This window comes from Lathyrus oleraceus, chromosome 3, assembly GCF_024323335.1.
Source record: "Lathyrus oleraceus cultivar Zhongwan6 chromosome 3, CAAS_Psat_ZW6_1.0, whole genome shotgun sequence".
Lineage (NCBI taxonomy): Eukaryota > Viridiplantae > Streptophyta > Magnoliopsida > Fabales > Fabaceae > Lathyrus > Lathyrus oleraceus.
In genome coordinates, this window is record NC_066581.1 from 494,478,223 (window position 1) to 494,497,911 (window position 19,689).

At 37.0% G+C, this 19,689-nt stretch overlaps 1 long non-coding RNA gene across 1 annotated transcript; it reads left to right on the plus strand.

The window, feature by feature from the left end:
* The first annotated feature begins 10,606 nt into the window (after positions 1–10,606).
* Positions 10,607–11,854, plus strand: LOC127129582 (uncharacterized). The gene is made up of 2 exons (XR_007806368.1): positions 10,607–11,039; positions 11,474–11,854. It is a non-coding gene; the product is annotated as an uncharacterized LOC127129582 (long non-coding RNA).
* The last annotated feature ends 7,835 nt before the right edge of the window (positions 11,855–19,689 follow it).

Consider the following 19,689-nt stretch of genomic DNA (forward strand, 5'->3'; position numbering starts at 1 on the left):
TTGTTTATGTTGTTACTAACTGTTTCGTTTCAGTTTCAGCTCGATTAACTCCACTAACTATTTGTAATACTAACTATTCATAGCTAACTGTGTTGTAATAATTTACTTTCTCGCATTTTTTATGTTCTGTATTGTGTGTTTAATCGTATTGTTCACGTTTTATTTTAAAAAATCGAAAAATCCAAAAAAGAGAAACCCGATGCGATTCCAACGGTCGCCGTTTAAGAAACCCTTTTCACACACTCACAAACTTACTCTTGGGCTTCCTTATAATGAGCCCATTTATTTATTGTTTCAGGGTTTAGGCTCATTCAAATCTTTTGCCAACTTTGGCTTTTCAGTTTAAAAACATTTTCAAAAGGACGTGTCAGTCTCGAAGCCTCCCGCCTAGGTCGAGCAAGAGATGGCAAGACACGCCAATCTAAAATCAACAAAACAGACTTTCCCCTAGTTCTTTTGGGAGAACTACGTGGATTCTGATTTCTCCATTGCGCCTTGGAGCTACGTAGGCATGAAGTCTACGACTTTATCGAGTCCAAAAAGCAATAAAATCAAGTTCTTTTCTCATCTCCCCAATCAAACGATCAAAGCGAAAAAAGCAAAGCATTCACATAAACATAAGCAAAAAGGTTCCTGTGGAGTAGCACAGATGTAGAGGGTGCTAATACCTTCCCTTTGCATAACCAACCCCCGAACCCGTAACTCTAAAGGGATTTATCATTATTTTTTCCTTCCTCTTTTTGGATAAAATAAAAGACGGTGGCGACTCTTGCATTTAAAATATTTTTCAAACGGGTTAAGTTCAATCAATACTTAATCTCGTGAAAAATCCCGCCGCGACACAATCGATTGAGCACTGTAGCCAATCAATTGCCATTTGCAAAATTCATCTTTTCTTCACAGAATCGTGAACCAATCGATTTGTTCTGCAACTTTTCTGCAACCAATCGATTGACACTTGCATAATCTCCAAAAATACCTCTTCTAAACTCATCCTTTGACATCTTTAATCACTCTAAATCATGTTAAGTCATGTACCAACATAAGCTCATATGAATCAACAACATAATGCATACAACATAGCACCAATTTATATAAGCAACATGAAAGATCACAAATAAAATGTAACAACAAGGATACCTACCATGCTATCCATTTTCTTCATGACTCAAGACAACAACACCAAACCCTGGTATTCTATTTCATGAGAATCTTACTCTATAGAGGAAACTAACTAGAATTCACTTGATTCAAGAAGATGATGATGAGATTAATGATATGGAGATAAAGTTGGTGATGATGATCATGATGGATATGAGATAATGGTGGTATGATGAGTTTCTTCTTAATTCCTTTTCTTTTCTCTCTTCTTCCTCTTTCTTCTTCCTTCCTCTTCTTTTTTACCCTCTTCCTTCACGTTTTCTTCTTCTCTTTCTTTCTTGTTTTTTTTCTTTCTTTCCTTTTCTCTTATTTCCACTTTCTGATAACTCTCTCTTTCTCAATCTTATCCACCCCATTTTCTTCCCATTCTTTCCACCACACAATATGTATATAGATAATTTCATATAAAATATAATATTAGATAATGATACAAAATATCCCCAAGTGATATTTTATCTTCTAGTACCAATGGAGCAATTATTAATGTTACTAAAATATCATGTCTTGTACTTATTAATATTGGTTTGTCTCTTTTATTAATAATTAATCTCTTCAGAGTTCACTGGATACTCTATTGGTCCCAACTGACAATATTTAGAGCACATAGGAGCTCTAATTGTTCCAAATGACAAGAGATAAAATACATATGAACTCAATTGGTTTAAACTGACAACTAATTGAGCCTTTAAGGGGATATGAGATATTACAAAGCTCAAAAATAATATTTTAATAGTTTTTGCAAATTTCTATTTTATTATTATTTTTAATTAAAAGCCCATTAGAGTTTATTTTTCTATTGTATTTCTGTTTTGAATTAAAATCCCATTAGTGTTTCTTTTTTTTGTATTTAAATACTCTTGCGAGTGACTATCATGATTATATTTGATTTAATAAAATTAAGTATTTATTTTATCTGGTGGATTCTAGAGTTTATTTTACAGGTTTTACGCTTGCAATCATGTGTTCTCAGTATAGGTTTAGTTATTGCTAATCCCTAGTGTTTTTGACTGCATTAGGTGGCATCAGAGCATGTTTCTCCTATTTATTTTGTAACTTGATCAGTCATGGGAGATCAACCGATAACCAGCGCAGATCTTGAGGTAATTACCACAGCTTTAACTATTTTGACTGAATAGATGGCGAATTTTTCAAATAAGGTGAACAACACCACCAACAACGAGAATCAATAAAGAGACAGGGGAGGAGAACATGTTAGGGTTCCACAGTGTGTCAATAATCATCGTGTTGTTTCTTCATTTGTTCGCTTTCTCTAGCGTTTTTAACTTTTGTTGCTTCTTCATTTGTGGGTTGTTTCTTTCTTCTTTCCCTCCAAAGGTACGTTATTGTCTTTACCTATGTTTTGTTATAGGTAACCTTGTAGATGTAAATAAAGATAATTTTCTCGAACTTGCCAGTGATTGGTCTTCATTGTCTGTGGGAGTTGAGAAACCCAAACTTACATACCTATTCTCTATGCTGAACTTACTAACTCTTTATCGAACTTGCCTAATGGTAACTCTGGGTCGAGGTTGCATTCTTCTAGTGATGAAGGTGACTCATTAATGAGTGAAATCACCGTATGTTTTGCTTCACTTATATCCTGTAAACTTAATTTGGTCCTTGTCTTATCAGAGATAACATGGTGGGAGATTGGTTGCTCTATGTAGTCTCTTGAAAAAAAGTCATCCCCATCAATATTCTATTTTTACTGAAATTGATTCATTTTCAGTGCAAGAACGAAAATAGTTTATCTCGAAAAACGAATGGCTCCAAATGACAAAGGTGATCATTCTTGGGTATACCTTACCTATCTAGGAATGATTTCTTCCTTTATCTAAGAGGCTAATATGGAGGAAGTTACCTTTGAGGTAGGGTCACCCTTTGATTGGTCGATATTCACTTTTTCCACCGATAAAAGGACATGTCGCAAGTTTGATGGGTGTAGTATTCCTTTTTACACTTACATTTTCCCGAAGATGGGTATTCGACTTCCCCTTGCCTCTTTTATGAAAGAGGTATTGGATCACCTTGTAAATATAGAGGGGGTGAATTAGTTTTTATGAATATTTTTTCTTTTTTAAGTGATGGCTCAAACTTTTTATCTTCCACAAAACAAAACCCAGTTTTTCTTTCAATTCTACTACATCAATGACGTCTTCTACCAAAACATTAAGGATTCACCAAAGGCCACCAAAGAATCCACGAAATCATCTGGTCTCATTCCATTTCACAAAGTATTAGAACCAAACATTATGGGTAACCAACATTATGTACCTGAGCCTCCACTTGCTGAAGAAAAGAGGAAAATCTAACAATCATAGGTAATAATCCCTATTTCTGTTTCTGGTAAAACGCATGCCATGTTAGGACCCTTATCAGATACAAACGCTAACCCTGATAGCCTCAGGGAGTTTTTTCCAACATACCATCGCTACAAACCTATAGCCAATGAGAAGTAACATAGGGCTAACGATGAAACTGAAACTGTTGAAAACTCACACCCTGACAACCAAAGTACACCTTCGATAGAAAAACCCATCGACTTAAATTATATGAATACTAGTTTTAGGTTATTTCAATCGTTTCCTTTATTCAAATACCTCTTTGATTATCTAGGTTAGTTAAAGAAGACAGAAAACAAGAAATCCCAAGTCTGGAAAGACATGGGCATCTTCGACATGATTCAATTGTTGAAGGTTGAACCTGGTTATTGCCAATCTATGTTAGTCTCTTCTCTGTAGTTTTGGGATGACACCCATAACAACTTTCATTTCCCCCGTGGTATGATGACACCCACACTTTTTGACATTGCTGCCATCACTGGGCTCAAACCAATTGGGGAGACTTACTAACCAAATGTTATGGCTGAGGACACCATCTTTTTCAAAACTACCAAAGCCGCTTTCACCACTTATATAGCATACTATCATGATAAAAACTCTGTCAAAGTGTCTGACCAATAACATATTGCCTTTCTCTCCCTCTGGTTATCTCGCTAGATCTTTTGCTCCAAATATATTCAAGTAGCGAAGAAATTCCTGAGTATGGCGAACTAACTTCATGCTGGACATAACCTTTGTCTCAATGAAATGATCTTGGCTAGCCTTTATGAGTCCCTAGGGGAATGCGTCACAACTCTCAAGAATATTCAACCTAAAGGAAACCTACTACTTTTTGGTCCTTTTTAGTTGCTGCAACTATGGTTGAATGCTACCTTCCAAGCATATCTACCAATTCGAAATCCCATAGATGTAGAGGTTGAGGAAATTAAAAATAGGAGGGTCGAAGGGATGCGCCTTGCTTTGCTGACTCCTAGTGACGAAGGAATGAATCTGCAACAAACCTTCACTAGCCATGTCATGATGTTCGCCAAATGCTATAACATTACTCCATCCATGGCCCCCTTCGCCCATAGGACGCATGGCCTTGAATGGTTCATGAGAAAGTTCCCTGCTCCATCGAAAGACTAAGAAGCGGGATCCCTTGCCATATGGGAGGCATTTCTCACCCCTAGGCTACTGGTGACCAGGCTTAGGAAATCGAGGAACCAATTCAACCTCTTGAGCTACCAACCCAACCTTGTCTCTCGACAATTTGGACTCATTCAAATCATGCAAATGCCACTCTTCTCCAAAAATAACTCCCTTATCCTCTATAACATGATACACACAGAAGCCCAAAGTGACTAGGCCATAACTCGATACTCTGGAAAAACACAATTCACTCCTGTTGCATTCAAACCATATTTTATTTGCACCCAAGAGTTTGATACTTGGTGGAGAAATTATTATACTAAAGAAGTCTTCAACGTTCTTGCTTTTACTCAACATTTGACCAAATCTTCCACCTTTATACAGGACAAGGCCAAGAAAGGTATTTCAACTCACGTCAAAGAAATCCAAGCATTCCAAAAGTACTTTGAAACTTCCTATAGACCTGATGATCTTAGTCGAACCATCCGTGAAGCAGCAGTTACTCTAAAAGAGAATTTTTCAAAGAAAATGGAGGATTTAAAACTGCCTTCGTTCATTAAACCTGAACAACAGTATGAACTAGATTTGAACATGTATCCCCCAAAGTTTCCTCGACTTCCAAGTGTTGAGTTCGACGTGGATTTTAGCCCTTCGTTTCCAAATTGGTTCGTTTATGGAGATTTTGTAAAAATTCTTCGACAAGAATCACAAAAACGTGCCCAGCGGGTGGTTCCGACTAAGTATATTCTAGATAGTTTCAAAGGACATCTTCATAATGGAATAAAACATGTTCGCATAGAGTCTCTAATATACAAAGGTGTGGAATGGGAGGTTTTTCGACTTCATTTCTCAATTCCTTAATTTTATCTTATTTGTGATAGTCGTCTTGGGTTTATTTCAGCCGTGAAAATACCTGCCAAGAAAGCTACTTCAACGAACAAAGATGTTGTCTAAGAGAAAGATGAAGGAAATACCAACAAAACCACAACAAAGTTACACTTAAATATTATTATTATTTTTTCTTTATGTGTTTCCTTCATGTATTTTTATTATTTTGAAACATCTTTTCTTGCAGGCAAGTCGAAAACCACCGCCAACACCAAAAAACGAAAGCAAAAGGAACCCCGGGTTCAAATAACCGATTCAGACGATGGTGATCTCTCACCGGATACTACAAAACCAACGAAGAAGAAAAAGAAGCAAATAAAGACCTTTGATTCTCTTTCATACCTAAAAATGAAGGCTACGAAGGTCCTAGTGAAGAAAACTTCTACCCCAAGGGTACCTTCCGCTGACCCTGAGCCACAATCTAAAAGGACTCCATAACAACTTGAAAGTGACAATTCCAGCCCTGGGGCTGAAGGTCCTAAGGTAAATAAAAACTTTACCTTAATTTCTAAAGTTATTAATTGTTTCTCTTGGTTTTCGACTCATCCATGTTTGATTTGTCTTTTCCAGGGGGTCGCAGATGACACAAAGTAACCAATCATCAAAAAAAATACTGTTGCCCTCTCTTCAGAAGAGCTCGAGGCGCTGAAAAAGAGAAAACCAGCGAAATACCTGAAGGCCATTATCAGTGAAATAGGTAGTTCAATTGAGAAAAGCCTAGTACTTCGGCAGTGTCAGGTGGCCAATCTACAAGAAAATATGGTGATGAATTGTTCCTCAAAATCAAAGAAAAGGCCTTTGATGTTGATTTGTTCCAACTCTTGGAGAACGACACCACTGCTTGTTTTGGGATCAAAGATCTCCTGAAACAAGTTCATGTCTTGAATGCTTCCATAAAAGTTGCAGACGTCATCATGGATCTGAGATTATTGATTGATCAAGTTGTTGCAGAACTTAATCATATAAGGGAAGCTTCGAACAAAATCCACAACAAATCAGAGACCCAACCATCGGAATGGGACGCCGCCACTGAATCTACTACAAAAGTGGAAGAATTGGAGAGGGGCTCTGACTAGAACAAAAAGGAGGTCGAAGCTTATGACAAAAACATCAAGGCTTAGGAGCAACAAATAAAAGAATTACAAGCCAAGATTACCAAGGCCAAGGAGCGCAAATATGAACTCCAAAAGCTTGCTCAAGACAAAAAAAGTTTTAAGTTTAACCTTTTTATTGTAAGATTTCTCTACTCTCTTTTTCTGCCTCTTTAATAGCTTTAAGGCTTTTAACATTTTCTTCGTCTAAGTCAACTAACTCGTCCAACATCATGTTCCAATAGGATTCAGACGGAATATCATTTTTTCTTTGGACTCTAGTTGATTGAAGATAGATATCGAATGGTAATACTGCATCGTGACCATATGTCAGTCGAAAAGGCGTAGTATTTGTAACCTCCTTAGGGGAGGTTCAAAATGCCCATAAAATCTGATCCAATGTCTTATGCCAATTCCTTGGCTTCTTCCCCACGTGTTTCTTAAGAAATCCAATAACTACCTTATTTGCTGCTTCGACTTGACCATTTTTACCTGAGCATAATAAGGTGTAGTTGTCAATAGTTTGAACCTCATTTCTTTAGCAAATTCCTGAACCTTTTGACCAGTGAAGACTGACCCCTGATCAATTGTAATAGTTTATGAGATTCCAAACCTATAAATGATGTGCCTTTCGATGCATTCGATCACTGCTTCTTGATCCATATTCACTAAAGGTATAGCCTCGATCCACTTAGTGAAATAATCTATACCCACTAGAATGTATCTTTGACTCTTAGATGATGCTGGTCAAATTTCTCCAACCAGATCCAACGCCTAACCTCTAAAGGGCCAAGGTTTCAAAATGGAGTGTAGTTCGCTTCCAGGGACTTGTTGTATGCCTCCATGTGTCTGGAACTCCTGACACCCTGTAGCGAATTCAATACATTCCTTAAGCATGGTAGGACAATTGACCCCTTGTCGAAACAACAGCCATTTGATCTTGTAGCCTGCCTGATGTGCCCCACACGCCCCACTATGGACTCTAGAGAAAGCTAAGTATGCCTCATATTCGCTAAGGCATTTGAGTAAGACTCCTTTAGGCGTCTTTTTAAATAGTTCATTCCCCATAAGAATATAACTTAAAGCGCGATACTTGACTTTTCGTTCAACAGATGTCGTTAGATTTTCTAAGTGTTCTACTATTGACTTTCTCCAATCTTCGCCTAACAAACTGTCTATGGCTAGTATCTTAAAATTCTCTTCATTAGCATATCCTAACTTCGTTGTCTCCAAATCTGTTGGGAATAACTTGGTTGACATAACTCTTCCTCTGACTTTGATTGCATTTTGCAATTTTTCTTTTGAAATCTTATATTCATAAGCAATTTGAGCCAAGTCATTGGCCTCTTGGTTCTCAAGTCGAGGTATGTGTCGAACGTTTATCATTTCGAACCTTTGTAATAGTCTATTGGCTATCACAAAGTACATTATAAGATTTTCTTTAACACATTTATACTCTTTTGTAATTTGTTTTATGACTAACTCTGAGTCACCCATTATTTCGACTCGAGTTGCCCCCAATTCCAACAAGATCTCAAGTCTGGCTATCAAAGCCTCATATTCAACCTCATTGTTTGAACAAAGGCCTTCGACCTTATACTTGAATTTTGTTATAATTTTGTTAGGAGAAATAATCAATACTCCCACACCCGTTCCATCTTTATGACTAGAACCGTCAAAGTATAATTTACAAGGTTCAAGCTCCAGATAGTTTAGGGAGTTTTCGACTATAAAGTGGTCGACTATAAAGTTTGCTACCACTTGTCCCTTAACAGCCTTTAAAGGCATGTAAGTTAAAGAATACTCAGTTAAGGCCAATGCCCATTTACCGATTTGACTATGAAAAATTGGTTTCGATAACATATGCGGATTAAATGTATGGTTGAGCCGAAAAAAGAAGGAATTAAATGTCTAGGGACAATCCAAAAAACTATAGACACAAATCCGGATTCGTCACTATATGGTCCTAAAAGGGTATATATGCAATCCCAAAGAAATCTGTATTTCAGTTTCAAAGAAACGATACGTCACTAGATGAACGGTTTATGATCGAAGGTAGATAATGGATCATGAAAGGTATGGATGGTGCCCTAGGGCGGAAAAAAGAATAATAAATAAGTATGCTCGCGGAGGATTCGAACCCTCGTGCCTACATATTCTCATAGTGCAATGAGAAAATCAAAGCAATTATAGTTCAGCCTACTACGGCTAAAACAAAAGGGAACGAGATTGATTTGTCAGGGTTCAATACCCTTCAAGGCTGAAAAGGAGTGCCAAGGTTCATGACCTTCTAGGCAAGGTATTACTACCAAAGTTTATTACTGATGATGTCAAGGAATTGAATTGCTAAGGTTTATCACCTTACAAGGCGAAGAGAATCAAGTTCCAGAGTCTACGACTCTCAAGGCTGAGAATTGGATTAAATAACCAAGGTTTAACACCTTACAAGGTAAAAGAGAACATATGCCAGAGACCATGACTCTCAAGGCAAAGGCCAAATCGAATAGCCAAGGTTGAACACCTCACAAGGCAAAGAGAGTTAGACGCCAGAGTCTACGATCCTCAAGGCGAAGAACTGAATTGAATAGTCAAGGTTTAACACCTCATAAGGCATAGAAAGTAAGATGCCAGAGTCTATGACTCTCAAGGCGAAGATCAAAATCGAATAGCCAAGGTTTAACACCTCACAAGGCAAAGAAAGTTAGATGCCAGAGTCTACGACTCTCAAGGTGAAGATCAAAATCGAATAGCCAAGGTTTAACACCTTACAAGGCAAATAATTGATAGGAAGAGGGTGTACAACCATAAATTGTCGATAGCCAAAGATGCTCCACTATTGGGGTACTGAAAGATTGACCGATAAAATATGATAGATTAATAAATAAGGTAGATTGATAAATAAGGTAGCTCGCGAAGAATCTGAATTCTCCTGCCTACGTACCCTTATAGTGCAATAAGGAAATCAGAGCTTTCGTAGTTCAGCCCACTACGGCTGAAAACAAGGTGATTGACGAGGCAAAAGAATAATTGAATGATTAATTGAAATGATTAGAATGGAGAATGCATCAATAAGAGACTTGATAGTCGATTGATAAGAATCACACTAAAGTCTATGAATAAGGGCGCATGCTCTAAATAGCTAGGGCCTATGCTCCTTACGCAGAGTCACTCTAGACAAGGATAGGAGAAACTCCGTCTCATCATTCCCTACTGCTTAAGGCTCATGGCGCATGATACTTCTCTTAACTGACAAGTTGCTGGAGGAGAATCTTCATTGTTGATCCTTGTGTTGATGTTGTTTTGTGTGACGAAGACTTGGTAGTTTATTCGATTCAAATTGTACTAAATTCTATGAATAAGGGCGAACGCTTTGAATATCTAGGGCCTATGCCCCATATGCAAAGTAGCTCTAGACAAGGATAAGAGAAACTCTGTCTCATAATTTCTTATTACTTAAGGCTCGTTTCGTACAATTTGAATTGTGTTTACCAAGTCTTGACACCTTTGTTGTGCTTGAGAAGGTAGTCCACTTTGCTAGCTATGTTTGACTAATGTGGACTTGAAGTCTTGATCTTGCACTTGAACCTTGAGGTCTTGAGCGCAAAGAACTTGCCATATCGAGTGACCAAGGGTCATTTTGTAACTTGAATTAGGCTAGAGACTTACAACACGATTACAAAGGATTTGGTTGACCAAAGCGTCCTTTGGTCAACACTAATCGGTGGCATTAAAATAATAGTCAGATTATATATAATAATATCCTATTTAATTAATTGATTAAAATAAGAGTTAGACAAATCTAACCAAGACCCTAAACTAAGGGATCATGCATTGAAAATCAAGATTTGGACCCTAAGGACAAAATGGTCATATTGATTAAAATTCTAATTCAAATCTAATCAAAGTTACTAACCTAATTGATTCTAATTTTGTAAAAATCTAAAATCTACTTATCCTAATTATACTTAAGCCTAACTTAATTTAGATTTTATAACCTAATCAAATTCTAAAAATCTAAGTAGTTCTAGAATTCCAATTAAATCTAATTCTAATCAATTAATCCAAAATCCTAATCAATCTAAATTTCTAACCTTATTAACCTAATTAGAATCTAATTAATTAACTCCTCCTTGCCGCTTGAAGACTGCTCCCCTCCTCCTTCTGAGACGGCTTCTACAACCGCGGCTTGTACGGTTGTGCGATATGTATGCCACTTCTGTACGTGATTGGAGCGGAAGGTGTTACAGGATGATGAAGAGGTGATGCAGCAGGAAGGATTTTCGTGCAGAATGGAGAAGATCGATGCAGATTGAGGTGGAGATTGAAGGACGCGATGAAGATGAAGAAGAAAACAGAAGGAAGGTGTTGAAGAAGATTGAAGATTGAAGGAGATTCTAGATGAAAGAAGATTGAAAATGAATCAAAGGTGAGTGAAGATCCATTTATATAATTTTCTTTCTCAATTCTGTTAGAGATTAGTTGTGAAAATTCTGTTAGGAAGTTAAACTGTTGTTAGCTGTGAATATCATGTTTGAATTAGTTTTTAGGGATCAATGTTTACATGAATAAATTAATGTGGGACTGTCATATGAATGAATGTTATACACTGCTTGCTGCACTTGGAACTTAGGGCTGAATTGTAATCAAGTTAATTATACCAAATGGTTGTCAATGGAAATGTCTTGTATCTGAAATCTCGTTAGGGATGTATGCTCATGTAATGCTTAATTGTTTTTGTTGCTGGATTTTAAACAGAAATCTGGTATGGAAAGTCATTGGGAAATTGTTGAATCTAATCCATTGTCAAGTGAATTTTCTTGAAGCTATGGATATACATTTACTTTTGGCATATGTCTGCAGGAAGAGGGAGTGGAGTGTGATTTTGGGACAGTGACAGCCACCGTATCAGTAGCAGCACCCTCGGTCGCGGTTTCAGAGTCTTCATGGCCTCCTTGAACAAGTTCAAAGCTTTCGGATGTGGTGTGCAACCGGAGTTATTTTGGAATGCATTTTTTACTGAATTATGTGCTTTCAAATAAATATTGAATGTTGTGTTGCAATGAAACTCACGGATGTGTACCGATTGTAAAGTTTTTTTGCTCGATTAAATGATATTGGATGAGTGTTATTAAGTGAAATCGTTGAGTTGGTTTGTAAAATGGGATGTGGAAAATTATAGTTTGTACTTTGAATTGGAATTGATAGTTATGAAAAGTTTGGTTGTTTGGAAATTGTATTGAAGGTTGAAAATTGGTTTGAAATGAAAGTGTGAATATAGATTGTAGTAAAATGAATTGAAACTTTTGTAATAGAGATGGGATTTGAACTTTGGATGAATTTTATGGAAAGGTTTGAATGAAAGGATATAGTCTTCAAATGACATTGGACATCATGGAATGTTTTTGAATAGTTTATGAGAAGTTAGGGAATGATTGAAAGATTATGAAAGAGGATTTAAAAAATGTTATGAAAGAGGATTTTAAACGGAAATAAGTTGAAAATTGATTAAATTTGGATGCATTAATTAAAATCAATGGTTAAGAACTTCCAAGGTGTAATTTGCATCAAATGAACCTATAAAATGGGTGGTTGACTTTGGTCCAATAGTTCACCAAAGTAAATTGTGAGGCCTGAATCATGGTTTTAAGCAAATCATGATGAAGATCCCACAACAAGCAACAAATTTTTTCAAGCAAACTCATACTAAGTGTAAGACCCTAATTTTGTCCCTAAGATCCCTCATGGCATCATAACATTGCATTTGCATTGCCTCAAGGGTCACAAGCATCTTGGTTCCCTTTACCTATGGGTGGGACCTCTTGTGAGTGGTTTGAGATCATCAAGCATGCTTGAATTGTATATTATTTCTTTTCTTACTTTGTTTACTAACCAAAAGCACAAAAATATGTCACTAACATTCTTTGTTTGTAGCTTGAGCAATCACCAGGTCAAGAGCTTCTAGGTAAACATTGGCGCAAAGATATGGCCAAGAGAAGAGGAAAGCAAGCATGGTAATGGTTCCTAAAGCTCTCATCCATCAAATATGCCTCCCTAGCATCTCAATTCATCATTTTGATCAAAGCAAGTCAAAGGGTTTGGGGTTTGTTCCCCAAGGAAACCCTAGTTCATCAGATCATCCACAATACCTTGCTCTTGAAGCAACCTCAGCCCATGATCAAATACAATCAAGGAAAGTTTCTTTAATTCATCATTTCATGCATATTTGAACTTATTTGGGTGTCCTCAATCATCAATTCATCAAGATATGAGTCATGGACTTGAGAAGTTGATCAGTCAATTCATCTGATTATTTTGAAATGTACTGAGACCTAACGTTTTATGTGTTGATCAAATGGAGATGATCCCAAAAAAAAAATGTTCTTAAGGACAATATGAACAACTTTCATGTTCATCAAAAATTGATTTGAATCTTGGAAGGTCATCATCCATTCCAAGACATTATAGGTCATTTTGACTGAAACCCTAATTTTGGGTCAACTTCCCAAGAACATAACTCATTCATTTTTTATGATTTTGAGGTGGAATCAAATGAATTGGAAATCTTAAGATATCTACTTCAAATGTTATGTTGAACAAATTTTCAAAATCTCAAAAAAAATACATGTGATAATTGCAAAACATTATAGGTCACTTTGGACCAAATGCATTAAAAGGCAAAAAAGTCCAACTTCAAGTGCCCATAACTCTTTCATCAAAAATCCAAATGATGAGAAATGTAAGTCCATTTTAATTGTCTTGAAGAGATCTACAACTTTGATGTTGGAGGTTTTTTCATTTGAGGCTTGTATCATCAAAACAGAAGGGCTTGAACATTGGCCAAATTTAGAAACTTTGCCTTTACATGTTTTGCACCTTGCACTTTAAACTCCAATTTCACCAATTTCCATACTTCAAATGGTATTTTTCCCAACATAACAATTATTCCTCACATCAAAACCTTTCCAACCATTACTCACATGCTCTTGTTTGGATTTGGCAAATGGCATTTTCGAAGAGGGGAAGTTTTTGGTTCAATTATGTATAACACATCAAAACTCCATGCACAAGCCATTTCACTCCAAGCTACGCGTCCAAATCATCTCACATTCATTTCAGATTGCATTTGGCATTGATTTTGGGTCTTTTGCATGATCATGCAAGCCCATGCAATGGATATCCAATTCCATGCACACGGATCGAATCACACTCTCCTTGCCATTCCATCTATAAATAAGAGCTCCATTCCATTCAAATCTCATCGATGAATCAACCTGAAATGCTGTTGAACTGAAAACCTAACCTCTCACCAAATGAGCTATTTCACTTTTCTTCATTTTTTTTCAGATCTAAAATTCAACTACATCTGGTTGAATCTTTGGATCTAAAGCTCCTAGACCTCTCTCTCATACTCCATTGATATTTTGTTTGGCCAAAGGAAGCAAGGAAGCAAGCTCAAATCTCCATAATTCAAGGTTGTTCTTCAACTAGTTTTTTCTTTGAATCTCACCAATTATTGATCTATTTGCTTGGATTTTGTATTGGCTGAAGTCCTATTCATAGAGGCAATTGTTTTGTATGCTCAATTATTGAAATCCATGAAGTTCACTTGAACATCACAGAATTTCCATCTCTGATTTCTCTCAATATAGAGATCTAGAGTGGAATTGAGTGGTACAGGGATGATGTACATCGTCCCAGCTTTCCAACGATGTATGGATCGTGTATTTTGGTTAAGCTTTTGAAACCTGCAAATGTCACCGGAATCTTCATGCTCACCGGAGAAAAAGGTGGCTCCGGTGGCCGTCCCTTTGCCAGATGCGTTGTGGACCATTGGATCTGATCTCTAGTTTATATCCCAGCCCTTGGATCTTTTGACTTTTAATAATGCCATGTGTAGCGCATTGACTTGGACCTATGGTGGAAGCGCGCTTCTAGAGCGTATGATCTGCCAGCTCAATTAATGAGCTCAGATCTAACGCTCCTTGTTTTTTTGATTTTCTTATTTTCTGATTTTATTTCTTTTATTTCCATTATTTTCTAAAATTCATATCTTCTTCATTTTAAATCCAAAAATTATGGGACCAATTGCATTTTTCTCCAAATAATTTCTAGTTTCTAATTTTGATTTTTAATATTTTTTATTTTGTCATTTGGTATTTTTTGTGAAGTTTCTCTTTCCTGGTTATTTTAATTCATTTTAAATAGTTTTTGATATTCAAAAAATACAAAAATATTTTCCCAACCTATTTGAATGATGATGAATCTATGAAAAATATTCTCATCAATTTTTTAATTGATTTGAGATTTATTTGAGATTTTAGTTCAATTAGGTTAATTTTGTTCATTTTTAATTGATTAAAAATAGTTTCTGACTCTTAAAAATGCTGAAATTTTTTTGTCAAACTTTGTTTGACCTTGTTGAACTTGGGATAAATCACTTGGACCTCTCAAGGTTGATTTGAAGTGATTTTGAAGTTTGACCTTTCTTTTATTTTTTAATTCAAGTTTATTTTAATATTAAAATGCCAAAAATATTTTGCTTATTTTTTGATCTCCAATCTTCATCTCATTTCTGATTTCTCATTGTTTGACTTTGACTTTCAATGTCATTTGGTCAATACACATGGATTGGTACATTTTATTTCACCTTATGCACTTTATTCTTTCCATTTCCTTTTCCATTATTCATCTCTCTCTTCTTTTTCTTTTTCTTTTGGATCAATGAGTTGAAGGTTGATAAGTTAGCATTGATTAGGGAGACTTAACCTTCCTTGATTCAAATCTAGTTCATCTTGATCAATTGATCAAGTGAATGGCTTTGCATTAAGGATAGGTTGTTTCCTAAATTATGCAAAAGACTTAAACCAATACAAGATCAATTCTCTTCTTCTTTTTGGCATGGCAAGTTGTTGGAGCTTGGTTCACTAATCAAGACTTCTAACTTGTGTTGTTGCCTACATTATTATTGACCGGCCTCAGATAGTTGTGACTTCTACATAAGTCCAATTACGATTGCTTAACATAGCACTAAATTTGCCTTATGACACACTAACTACTAACACTAACTATTAACAATTAACATTTTCTTTTTGCTCTTTAATTTAATGCTATTTACTATTCTTGCACATATTATCCATTTGCTTTTTCCTTTGCTCACTTGAGCACATGTTTATGTTAATGCCATTTGCCTTTTGCTCACTTGAGCACATAATTGTGTATATACTATTGTGCTTGTGTTTTGTTTTGATTGTTGTGAACCAAATGCAAAGAATTGGACAAAATGGACTTAGATCTTAGGACTTTCCCTATGCAAATTTGGAGTCAAAGAGCAACTAGGCATTGGGCCTTTAGAGTGTTATAAAAAGTCAAAGAGCAACTAGGCATTGGGCCTTTAGAATGCTTAAGCTTGAAGATGAACATTGAAAGGACCATATTCTAAACTCCCACTTGTCCATTCTTTGATTGTATTATAGAACCTTTTGATGTGTGTTTTCTTGTGCTAGGAGTTCCAACTTGAGCTTAATTGAGGAACCATTTCCATGAGCTTCCAAAAGAGAGAGATCCATGATGCATTGAGGAGCTTTTCCAAGAGTTCATTTGATTGTTGATTGCTTGAGTTTATGCTTTGTGTGATTGCTTATTCCCAAAGGATGGGAGCTACTTGGATCATTAATATGATCTCAAGAGAGGAACTCCATTTATGGTTTTGTTTCTTTTCCCTCACCTTTTTTTTTGCATTGCTTAGGACTTTAGCCCTTCTTCTTCTTCTCTCCACTCTAACCCAAGCCAAAATTTTGTGCAAACATCTAACACTTGTTTTCAATATTAGAAACCTAAGCCTTATGCTTTTGATTTTCAAACTTTCTTTTCTTAATACTCATTTTGAATTGAATCTTTAAGTCCACTTTGACCATTTTGTATATACTTCTAATTGGTAAATATAACCCATTCAAATGTCTTTTTGTGGTTTCAATGGCCACTTTCTAATCAAAACTTTTTCATAACCTTTAGCTATTAGGTTTGAGTTATCCTTGTGGTAGATGTAATACTCACCTATATCCTTAGTGTTGGACAATGAGTCTTCCATGCTTATTATAGGGTTAACCCCTCATTAGCATGTTGAAGCTATCCTCACATGGTGGATTTGTGGTTTTAGGTTGAGTTTTCTCCCTTGGATAACAAAAGATCTTAAGGCTTTTGGACCAATCAATTCACCAACTTGTTTTCAGTTTTTTACCCCGAACTACGAGGTTTTGATCCTAATCTTTTTTAAGATGGTACGTAGGCAATGGGTTTATCCATCCAAACACAAAATGTAAATAACTCGTATATTCTCTTCTCATCCCTTCAATCATGTTTGCCCAAATAAATTTTCACAACAGAACAACCTTACCACAAGTATGAAAGGGCTCCCTAGGAGTACCTAGGATGTTTTGGGTGCCTAACACCTTCCCATTGCATAACCAACCCCCTACCCAGATCTCTGTTTCTCTTTTACTAGTTTTTGTTAAAAACTTTTAGGTTTTTGTTCGCTTTCTAACCATTCCTTTGGATAAATAGAAGTGTGGTGGCGACTCGACTTGTATGATTTACCTTGGATTTAGTCAATATCTCTAATGGTAACGAATACCCCGCTACAGAAAAGTGGCGACTCTGCTGGGGACTTCGACAAATTACCCTAGTGGGTTTAGCCTACTTTCCACATTTGTTGTATTGTATTGCTTTGTGACATATTTTTGTGCAATTTGGGATTACTGTATTGTATGTAATGATTGAATTGCTTGAATATTATATTCCTTGTATGCTTGGTGATCTTTGTGAGATGAGTTCTATACCCGGACTCGAGTGCACTTAGGATAGGAGAATGGCGTAGTCTTGTTGACTTGTGTGGTGTTATTCCTTAGCAAGTTAACTTGCAAGTCCATTCACTTGGTGGAGGTCATGTTGGGATCAATAATGTCACACAAGTACTTGTGGTTAGACATTACTCTTTCCAATATAGACCTTAGAAGCCAAGGACCTTAGTTTACCAAGCCCATCTTGGCCTATTCTTAGGATGTAGTGCGAAAGTCGTTCAAATGTAAGATTTGATATGATTGTTACGCGATACTACACTCATAAGAGTCTCTCTTGAGAATATTTTTGGAATGCGAGTAGTCGTTTCTCTGATAATATTCGAAAGATGGGATGATGACTATGGGAACCTCTTGTAGAACATGTTTGGCAGGTTTAAACCCTAGTACACTCCTTTTGGGTGGTTCTTAACCGAGACTCCATGCTCGTGACTCGCAACAAACCCTTGATTCGTGGTTGATCCGTTCATGTATCCTTAATATCAATGGAACTTGGGTGTTGATAAGGTGTAAACCATAATCCACCAAAATGGACGATTGATATTAAGGATGATATTATCCATCCCACGACCTTTGTTTGGTGTGCTTTGCTTGATCCTTGAGTGTTATTGTTGCATTCATGCATTCATGCATCCATTTGCATCCATATCATCAATAATGAAGAAAATTTTCAAGGAACTTAAGAGGTCTATTTGCAAATTTTCAGACATGGCAAGACAAAGAAGTACAGTTTCAGACAACCAGATTTGAAAGAGTTAAGGAATCTGACATCCTATGTACTAGATCCCTTGGGTTTCAAGGCTCGTTATGGGAAGCTTCTTCCTCTTCTGACTACTCAGGTGAATGAAGGGTTGATGAGTGTATTGGTGCAGTTTTATGATCCCTTGTACCGTTGCTTCACGTTTCCGGACTTCCAGCTTTTGCCTACACTTGAGGAGTATGCCTACCTTGTGGGTATACCGATTCTAGACCAGTTGTCGTTCAGTGGCTTGGAGAGTATTCCTACTTCTCAAGAGATAGCTGATATGTTACATATAGATGAATCTCTGGTTGGTGCTCATATGACTACCAAAAGTGGAATTCAAGGTCTCCCTTCTGAGTTCCTCATTGCTCAAGCTACTGCCTATGGGAAGGCCATGAGTGAGGATGCCTTTGAAGCCATATTTGTACTTCTCATCTATGGGTTAGTGTTATTCCCCAACATCGACAAGTTTGTGGATATGAACGCTATTAGGATTTTCTCTACTCTTAATCCCGTTCCGACTCTATTGGGTGACACTTATTTCTCTTTGCATATGAGGAATGCAAAGGGCGGTGGTGCCATTGTGTGCTGTTTGCCTTTGTTGTATAAGTGGTTTATTTCTCACTTGCCGCAGACGGGCGCCTCCAAGGAAAACAAAGGATGCCTACGGTGGTCCACGAGACTCATGTCTCTCACCAATGATGATATCTCTTGGTATAACCGTGTGTATGATGGTGTGCAGATTATCGACTCTTGTGGCGAATTCTCCAATGTACCTCTTCTTGGTACATGTGGTGGGATTAACTACAACCCTGTTTTGGCACGTCGTCAGCTTGGGTTCCCCCTAAAGGATAAACCTAATAACATTCTGTTAGAGGGTGTGTTCTTTCAGGAGGGTAAAGATCCCCAAAACTTGAAGGGCAGAATGGTCCACGCTTGGTGCAAGATTCATAGGAAAGGAAGGAAAGAGTTGGGTCCTAAGAATTGTGTTGCTATGGAGCCTTACACTGCTTGGGTTAGGAAGTGAGCGTCTGAGTATCTCATGCCTTACGAGTATCCAAGACCTACACCTTTGGTTATGGTTGGGCCTTCAACCCTCCCTGACCAAGGAGTAGAGGAGTTGAGAGACGAAGACCGATCACGTGCTTGGATCCGTGAACGAGAAGAGTTGCTTCAGCAGATTAAGGAGAAGGATGCTTTGATTGAGTTTCTCGAGCATCAGGTTATTGATGATCCTGATGATGCATGGACTTCTCTACTTCCTCAGTCTTCCAAGTTTTGGAAAAGGAAGTACGATCGACTCGCCAAGGAGAAGGCAGATATGGAGGGCAGCCTACGAGAGGGAGGTGAAGAGACTTCGTGCATCCTATCTCCCTGTGTCCTGAGCTTTAGATGATTGTTTCTAGGGATCCATGGGATGATTATTTTCTTTTTCTCTTGTATATGGTTACCAAAACTGTACTTCCTTAGTGTAAAAAATG